Raw genomic sequence first — 9,939 nt, 5'->3', positions numbered from 1 at the left:
GTGTGTGTGGCAGATGGTGAGGTCCTTTATCACGTCTGTCTGTGGTTGCCTTACTCCATTCTTCAATTCAGCTGAAGGCAGGACTCTTAGCAAAACCAGGGACAAGGTAGAGGCTTGGAAGCAGCAACACAAATTATCTCAAATGATCCTATCTCTGACTGGTTCTGGTGTCTATGGAACAATTGCTGTCACTTTTTAAAAATTCCTTTAGGCCGGGCGTGGTGACTCACACCAGTAATCCCAGTACTTTGGGAGACCAAGGTGAAGCGAGAGGATTGCCTGAGCCCAGGAGTTCAAGGTCAGCCTGGAAAACATGATGAGACTTTGTCTCAACTAAAATTCAGAAAAATTAACCAAATGTGGTGGCATGTGGTCCCATCTACTTGGGAGACTGAGGCAAAAAGATCGCCTAAGCCCGGGAGGTCAAGACTACAGTAGCCATGATTGAGCCATTGCACTTCAGTCTGGGCAACAGAGTGAGGTGCCTACTCAAAAAAATAAATAAATAAAAAATATAAAATTCCCACAGGTAATGAAAAGAGACAAGGTAAAAAACGTTTTGGTGGATGTACTGACTCATAAGAATGGTTCTTACTGTTCGCTGGGTAACAGACCCCTGGAAGTATCTGATGAAACTCTGTACCCTCCCCTGAGAAAACGAACATTTATACATAATGTGCAAACTTTCCATAAACTAGGTTAAACAGTAAAAATTACCTGTCTTCTAGCTTCTTCTAATTCAACACATAGTTTTGTTTTGCTTTGTTTTGTTTTTTGAGGTGGAGTCTCATTCCGTTGCCCAGGCTGGAGTACAGTGACACGCTCACGGCCACCCCGACCCAAGTCTTCCAGCTGACTCTAGTCACTCGCATTCCTCACCTTGCTCATTTGGGCTCATTTGCCGGGCACAGTGGCTCACACCTGTAATCCCAGCACTTTGGGAGGCCAAGGCAAGAGGATTGCCGGAGTTTGAGACCAGCCTGGGCAACTTAGTGAGACCTCGTTTCTACAATAAATCTAAAAGGAAGCTGGGCGTTGTAGTTCCAGCTACTTGGAAGGCTGAGGTGGAAGGATCGCCTGAGCCCAGCAGGTCGAGGCTGCAGTGGCCGTGAATGTGCCACTGCACTCCAGTCTGGGCAACAGAGTGAGACTCTGACTCAAAAGAAAGAAAGAAAGAAAGAAAAAGAGCTTATGGGGCCTGGTGTGGTGGCTCACACCTATAACCTTAGCACTTTGGCAGGCTGAGGCTGGAGGATCACTTGAGGCCAGGAATTTGAGACTAGTCTAGGCAACATAGTAAGACCCTATTCTCTACAAGAAATTTTTAAAAATTAGCTGGATGTGGACTACAGATTGCACATATCTGTAGTCCCAGTTACTCAGGAGTCTGAGGCAGAAGGATTGCGTAAACCCAGGAGTTTGAGGTTGCACTGAGCTATGATCAAGCTGCTGCACTCCAGCCTGAGTAACAGAGCAAGATACTGTCTCTAAAAAAAAAAAAAAAAAGCCAGGCTTGGTGGCTCAGCCTGTAATCCCGCGCTTTGAGAGGCTGAAGTGAGTGGATTGCCTGAGCCCGCGGGTTCGAGACCCACCTGGACAACTTGGTGAGCCCTCATCTCTACAATAAATCAAAAAATTAGCCGGGTGTGGTAGTGCACGCCTGTAGTTTCAGCTACTTGGAAGGCTGAAGTGGAAGGATCGCCGGAGCCCAGCAGGGAGCAGCCACTGCACTGCAGTCTGGGTGGCAGAGTGAGACTCCAACTCAAAAAAAAAAAAAAAATTAAAGAGTTTAGATTTACAAATCTTTGAATTGATCTTTCCATAAACTAAGTTAAACAGTGAGAAATGCCTATCTTCTAGTTACCTATAATTCAATACATAATGTCTTTATAGCCTTCTAAAGTATATAAAGGTGCTACATTTTTTAAAGAAGCATTTGCATTTTCATAGGAAGGGATAAGAACATTTTGAGAGGTCATGAGCAAAGGTAAGCTTACCTAAGGGCAACCAACAACCTCTTTTCAATTTTTTGAAAAAATGTTTAGTGGCCCCATATACATTGCATAGTACTAGACTCCAAAGCGGATCAGAGATGAAGACTTGATGGTCATGGTCATCCAGCTGCATTCACTCTGGCGAGATAGAGACAGGAGAAACACACAGACAGCTCTAATGTAAGGCAGAATTGTTACATGCCACATAAAAATTAAATATTTAGGGGGAAGGTTCAGACAGCAAAATCACATTTTTTTTTTTTTGAGTTGGAGTCTTACTCTCACCCACGCAGGAGTGCAGTGGCATGCTCCCAACCACGGCAGCCTCGACCCTTGGGCAATCCTTCCACTTCAGCCTTCCAAGTAGCCAGAACTACAGGCGTGCGCTACCACGCCCGGCTAATTTTTGATTTATGGTAGAGACGAGGTCTCACCAAGTTGCCCGGGTGGGTCTCGAACCCACAGGCTCTGGCAGTCCACTCGCCTTGGCCTCCCAAAGTGCTGGGATTACAGGCTGAGCCACCAAGCCCAGCCCAGCAAAATCACATTTAACAGGAAGTAAAATATGACCCTTCCTCCTCCTCCTCCTCTCCTTTGTGTGTGAATTGCCTGTTGTTTTTGTAGGGAAATGTCATATGGCCACTCCAAGTAGAAGGACAAGATAACCCTGTCTCTTTCATGCCAGTAAATCAGTTCTGATATTGGAAATTGTAGAAATTAAGAAAGAAAAGGTGAATTAAAACCTGTTGTGACTGGCTTTCACAGCCCAGGTGAGGAGCCTGTACCTAATTCAGTTGACAATGGTAATTTGTTGAAGGCTTTTGAGCAAGGCACACATAGGATCAAAGAGAGCTGTGCTTTGGATAATTAATCTAGCGGCAGCATATAGGATGAGTAGAATAAAGAGAGATGGAAGACAGGCTATTACAACAGTCAGGGTGAGAAGTAATGGAGGCTGAATGAGGATGGTGGCTGAGATGGTAGAAAGCAGGATGGATGGAAGGCCTGCTGGGGAATTTGTGACCACTGAAGGTTTTTCTTTTTTTTTTTGAGTTGGAGTCTCACTCTGTCGCCCAGACTGGAGTGCAGTGGCCGCTCCCAGCCACGGCAGCCTCGACCTGCTGGGCTCCGGCGATCCTTCCGCCTCAGCCTTCCAAGTAGCCGTAATTACAGGCATGTGCTACCACGCACGGCTGATTTTTGGATTTATTGTAGAGATGAGGTCTCGCTGCCCAGGCGGGTCTCGAACCCACGGGCTCAGGCATTCCACTCACCTCAGCCTCCCAAAGGCGCAGGATTACAGGCTGAGCCACCGAGCCCGGCCACTGAAGGTTTTTTAACTGGGGGTTAAAAAAAAAAAACTCTCAAAAACAAACAAACAAAAAAACTTTGCAATCCCAACACCTTGGGAAGCAAAGGTGAAAGGATTGGTTGAGACCAGTTCAAGACCAGCTAGGGCAACAAAGCAAGACCCCATCTCCAAAAAATTAGCAAATTAGCCGGGCATGGTGGTTTGTGCCTATAGTTCTAGCTACCTGGAAGGCTGAGGTGGGAGGATCACTTAAGCTCAAGAGGTCAAGGCTTCAATGAGCCATAATCATGCCACTGCACTCCAGCCTGGGTGACAGAGTAAGACTGTCTCTAACAAAAACAACAAAAAATCTCTTTGGCCCTTTAGAGATATCCTCTTCTTCTAACCTAAATTTCTACCTGAATGGAAAGAAGTTGGCTACATGACGAAGACTAGATTCGTTTTAGTCACCTGTTGATGCGTAACTGTTGGATTCTTCATCAGTTCTTTTCTCTTTTTTCTTCCTACCTTGCTCCAGTAAACTTCTCGCTTGGAAGTCAGAGGAGGAAAGGTACTGTGAGCAATTGTAAAAAAATCGGAATGTATTCGAAGCAAATAAAGTCCACAGTCCAATACAAAACATAAATTCCTTACCATATCCTTTAGAAAATCCTCCTTAATCCTGGCTATTCCTTGAACTTTCATCTCATTTTCCCTACCCTTTTCTGCCAGATTTCTCACATGATCGGCCTTCATTGTCTCTTGACTCCTCAACTACTCACCCCCCAGCCCTATAACATGGAGCACATCTCTACAGCTACAATGAAACCTACTCTTAAAGGTTCCAGTGCCATTCTCATCACCCCAAACTCTTTATTTTCTCCAGGTATCAACCAAGAATGATAACTTTCTTGACTTCTTTCCAGCATCTGGCTCTGCAGACCAACCTCTCCAATTTGAAATTGTTTTGTCCTTTGGTCCTCTTCCTCCACACTGTCTTGGTGTTCCAGCCACCTCTGGAATCCCTCTTGTGCAATCCTTGCAAGCTCTAGTCCTTCTTACTCTACAAACACAATAGCAATGCAAGTGACCAGCTTAGACTGTCTGCCACTTATGATCTTAAAGGAGGACACTTTCATTCAACTATTCAGTGCTTCATAGCATTCCTATATCCACTTCTCTAGCCATAACCTCCTGTCAAAGTCCAGTGGAATATTTCCTATGGAATACTTCCAAATGGATATCTCAAATTCATCGTGTCTGGAACAGAGCTTATCTTTCCTCTCAAAAAGTGAACTCCAAGCCAGGCACAGTGGCTCATGCCTGTATTCCCGGCACCTTGGGAAGTGAAGGTAAGAAGATTGCCTGAAACCAGAGGTTCAAGACCAGCCTAGGCAAGTTGGTGAGACCCCGTCTCTACAATAAATAAAAAAATCCTGAGGGTACTATCTCAGACAGCATATTGTGAGCAGTGTCCCCTGAAATTGTGCTGTGGCTATACCTTATTCTACATCCATTTTGGTACCCTTTTTTTTTTTTTTTGAGTTGGAGTCTCACTCTGTCACCGCGGCTGGAGTACAGCAGCACACTCACAGCCACCGCAGCCTCGACTTGCTGGGCTCAGGCAATCCTTCTGCCTCAGTCTTCCAAGTAATTGGGACTACAGGCATGCACCACCATGCCTCCGTAATTTTCTAAAATGCTTTGTAGAGATGAGGTCTTGCCAAGTTGCCCAAGCTAATCTTGAACCTCTGAGCTCAGGCAATCCTCCCACCTCAGCCTTCTGAAGTGCTAGGACTACAGGTGTGAGCCACCACCCCGAGCTGTGCCTTTGTTCTTGAGCCTCTCCCTGGAGGCTGCTCCCCTCTCGCTCTGCCCTAACTCCTCTTTCAAGGTCCCACTCAAGTTCCATGAACATCCCACCAACTATCCCAGCCATTGGCAGCCACCCCCTCCCCTTAATTATTAGGCTGTATATATGGTGTCCTTATAATTTATCATCTAAGTTGTGATATTTGAGAGTTAAGGGGCAACACAATGACTCTGAACCCTTGGGCATAAACTGGGACTATCCAGGACAAACTGGGCCCTATGCTCAGCCTACTTATATGGCATTTATTATGTGTTATTTGGTAGTTGTTTTGGGGGGTTTTTTGGTTTGTTTGTTTTTTTTGAGTTGCCCAGGCTAGAGTGTAGTGGCACGTTCACGGCCACCCCACTGTCAACCTGCTGGGCTCCGGCGATCCCTCTGCCTCAGCCTTCCAGGTAGCTGGAACTACAGGTGCGCACTACAGCGCCCAGCTAATTTTTAATTTTATTATAGAGACAAAGTCTCACCATGTTGCCAGGCTGGTCATGAACCCATTAGTTCAGGTAACCCTCTTACCTTGGCCTCCCAAATTCTGGGATTACAGGCTTGAACCACCACGCCCGGCTTTATCTGGTAGTTTTTATTTGTTACAACATATGTATGCATTTAAATGTACATATCTTACCTCTTCAAGAGTAAATCATCTGAGTATAAATTGTGTATTCCTCGTCTTTGTTCCCCTGGTGCCTGGCCAGTGTCTTACACATAAACATACATAAAAAATAGTTTGTTCATGATGGTGTCTTTGCTCTGGTGTATAGAAATGAAACATGGGTTAGGAATGAAGTTTCAAAAACAACACATTCACCACCCAATTCTCATTCTGACAAGAAGACAAAAATCTCTCTGTCAGCCGGGCTCTGTGGCTCAGCCTGGCAGCGGCCACTGCACTCCAGTCTGGGCGACAGAGTGAGATTCCAACTCAAAAAAAAAAAAAATCTCTCTGTCCCCAGAAACAGATATTGACATCAAAAATTTTCAAGCTTTTGATGAGGACTGAGTTGAGGCCTCAGGAACATGGTGCCGCCTTACTGCCTTGTTACTTAAGAATGTATTTGGTCAGCCGGGCTCGGTGGCTCAGCCTGTAATCCCGCGCCTTTGGGAGGCTGAGGAGAGTGGATTGCCTGAGCCCGCGGGTTCAAGACCTGCCTGGGCAGCGAGATCTCATCTCTACAATAAATCAAAAAATCAGCTGGGCGTGGTAGTGCATGCCTGTAATTCCGGCTACTTGGAAGGCTGAGGCGGAAGGATCGCCGGAGCCCAGCAGGTCGAGGCTGCGGTGGCGGGGAGTGGCCACTGCACTCCAGTCTGGGCGACAGAGTGAGACACTAACTCAAAAAAAAAAAGAATGTATTTGGTCTGTATCTTGACAGCACTCTCCTTCCATGGCTCTGTCATACAGCAGAAGTATGACAGCCCCAGCCAGAGGATTTATGGAAATCACATCAAAATAAAACTACATCAAAGGAAATGTTGCTGGAGGTAACTCACCTGAAACCCAATATTTGGAAGTTTTGATTTGTTTGACTTATTTTGCTTAATGAACACGTGACCCCACCTCAGTATTATTCCAGCAACCAAAGGAGGAGAATGAGAAAGACCTAAAAACAAAAAGACAGCAGACAGTCATGTCAGCCTAGGCTCTGAAAATAAACCAAAACACAAACTGAAAGATGAAAGACATGTGAGAACCAGATAATTAGGACAGGATCATCTCTCTGAAGTAAATACCACAACAATGCCATAGAAGAGCAGCAGGTCAGAACCAAACATGAGTGCAAATCAATGCTGAAAACTTCAGGAAGGAATCCATTTTACTCAAACTACTGGCAGTGGGGACCCTCCTAAAGCCCTTCCTACCAAGTAGGTGATGGCTAGCATTAGGCAGCAGTCGTCTATTTTTATACGAAGTAATAGAAGGATGTTTGCCTTTGATTACTCCTCTAAAATTTGGTTTTCAACATGATTTGCCTAATGTTTTTGATTGTATCCAATAGCAGCCCCTCATAACATCAGTCATCTTAATAAGCACAATAATCTATATCGAGAGTCTCCCAATATTCCCCAGTTTGATAAAGAACTTCTTAGAGAAGATGACTCCCTGACATTCTCAGAGATGCCCTCCTTGCTTCCATGTACAATTTTTTACACCTGAGCCTCTTGAGATTATTGACCATATGACCTCTTGGGGTTCCCACACCCTTCCTTTGGTTCTTTTTAACTTGAATGAATTCATCATCAGTCTTGGAAGATTGAGACCAAGAATAGATAGTATTAATGGCAGATATGCCACCAAAGTGTGTTTTCTTTTTTTGTTTGCTTGTTTTGTTTTTTTGAGTTGGAGTCTCACTCTATCACCCAGACTGGAGTTTCTGTGGCTGCTCCTGGCCACCGCAGCCTCGACCTACTGGGCTCCAGCGATCCTTCCGCCTCAGTCTTCCAAGTAGCTGGAACTACAAGCGAGATATCTTGCCCAGCTAATTTTTTATTTTTTGTAGAGACAAGGTCTCGGCAAGTTGCCCTGGTGGGTCTCAAACCTGTGGGCTCAGGCAATCCACTCACCTCGGCCTCCCGAAGTGCTGGGATTACCAGCTGAGCCACTGAGTCCAGCCCAAAGTGTGCTTTCTATCTCCTTTTGTAGTGGGAATCTTCCACAGAGAGACGGGACACCAAGGCTTCTTGGCCAGGAAGCAGCGCTTATTCATGCTGGCACCGGCTCAGAGGATTGGCAACCAAAGGCTGAGCCCTGAATGCACTGGAGCACTGCCTTATATACCTTTTTAACTTCCCTTTACATTAAAACCCCTTTGTCTTCCTTATAAGGTAACATATTGGCACATTACAATTTGATTGGATTTTCCATAGCTTGGGGCAACCTTTAGTCTTATATGTTGCACATTGATTGGTTTTACATAATCTCATTTACATGTCCTATTTGCTGATTGGTTTACAGGATTACTATTCTGATCGGTTTCCGCCAAAAGTTTAAACATGTAGCCTGCCAAAGTAAAAAACCCATGAAAGAGAAAGCACAAAGAAGCAGGAAGTCACTTATTTCCCTTTTCTGTTTTTTCTGTATGTTCCGAAGGGCCCCTGCCTCACTCTATCCTATCCTTCTGCTTTCTTTTCCCTTTATCTGCTTTTTCTGTTTGTTTGATTTGGAGTCTGACTCTGTCACCCAGGTTGGAGTGCAGTGGCATGATCACAGCTCACTGCAACCTCGACCTCCTGGGCTCAGACAATCCTCAGCCTCCCTAGTAGCTGGGACTACAGATATGCACCATCATGTCCAGCTAAATTTTTATTTTTGTAGAGACAAGGTCTTACTATGCTACCTAGACTGAGCTTGAACTCCTGGACTCAAACGATCCTCCCACCTCGGCCTCCCAAAGTTCTGGGATTATAGGTGTGAGCCACTCTACCTGGCCCTCCTCTCTTCTTTCTGCTTCTGATTTTATTTCATCCTTCCCCTCCACCCTAGTCTTTCTTCAGGTATAGTTAAGGTCCTTGGTGGCAGGTAGGACCAAGCACTGTTGACATAAGCATAGATCTTCTTAGATACAGAGGAATGCATTAAATAACTTCTTCAGAGTTCTCATTCTGAACTTCTCTGGGGTTGTAGTTAATGACCATCCGTGATTACCAGCAACTTATTCTTTTGTCTTCATTAGGTCATCTGGAATCATCTTCACCATCATAGCTAATACTTATGAAATACTTAGCACATATCTCAGGCTCTGTGTTATGTGGATTAGCTCCTTGGATCCTCACAGCAACTCTATAAGGAAGGTGTGCTGCCATTTTGCAGAAGAGGGAAAAGGCAGAGAGAAGTTATTCACAGCTAATAAGTGACGCAACTGGGGTGGGAATCCATATGTGTATGTCTCCACACAGCCACTTGGTGGAAAACATGACCCTGATATATAGTAGGAAAAAGCTTGAGCAATTCTAAAATCCATTACATAACTTCCACTAGGACTGGGCCTAGGCACAATTATGAAGTCATTCTTCCCTGACTGACAGATGAAAACATGGCCGGGTGTAACGTCTCACACCTATAATCCCAGCACTTTGGGAGGCTGAGATGGGAGGACTTCCTGAATCCAGGAGTTTAAAAGCAGCCTGGACAACATATTAAGATCCCATCTCTACAGGTGCACACTATGGCATGGTGGTACACATCTGTGGTCCCAGCTACTCTGGAGACTTAGTCAATAGGATCACTTGAGCCCAGGAGGTTGAGGCTGCAGTGAGCCACGACCATGCCACTGTACTTCTGGGCGACAGAATGAGACCATGATTCAGAAAAAAAAAAAAGGAAAAAGAAAAAGTAAACAGGGTCATGAACAGTCTTGACATAGACCTATGCGACCTATCCCAGGTACGACCCCTTCTGTCAGGTCACACTCCCAGTAGGGCCTCCAGAATGTTACGCTAGGCCCACTGGGGGTGTGGGTATCTGGTGTGTGATCCGGTGCCACAAGAAAGATGCAAAGAATTGCACAGAAGTTAGATTAGGAAATATAGTATATTTAGAAAGTAAATTGGAGAGGGAGACAGAGAAAGAGAGGATTCACCTCCCCAAGGTAGGGGAGGGGGCCAAAGCTTCAAAAACATGGCCTGGCCATAGTTCAAGAGCACACAGCCACCCATAGCTTAGCAAGGCAATGGTGGTGGCTGCTCGTGGTTGAATCCTTTTATTCCTTCCCTTTTATGGCGGAAGTTCATAAAGCAATTGGGTGGCCGTCTGCTCTCATCATTACTAAGGAGCAGGTAAGCTCAGG

Source organism: Carlito syrichta, unplaced genomic scaffold, assembly GCF_000164805.1.
Source record: "Carlito syrichta isolate Samal-C Ts95f unplaced genomic scaffold, Tarsius_syrichta-2.0.1 Scaffold313438, whole genome shotgun sequence".
NCBI classification, from domain to species: Eukaryota; Metazoa; Chordata; class Mammalia; order Primates; family Tarsiidae; genus Carlito; species Carlito syrichta.
This window is presented reverse-complemented; position numbering follows the sequence as displayed.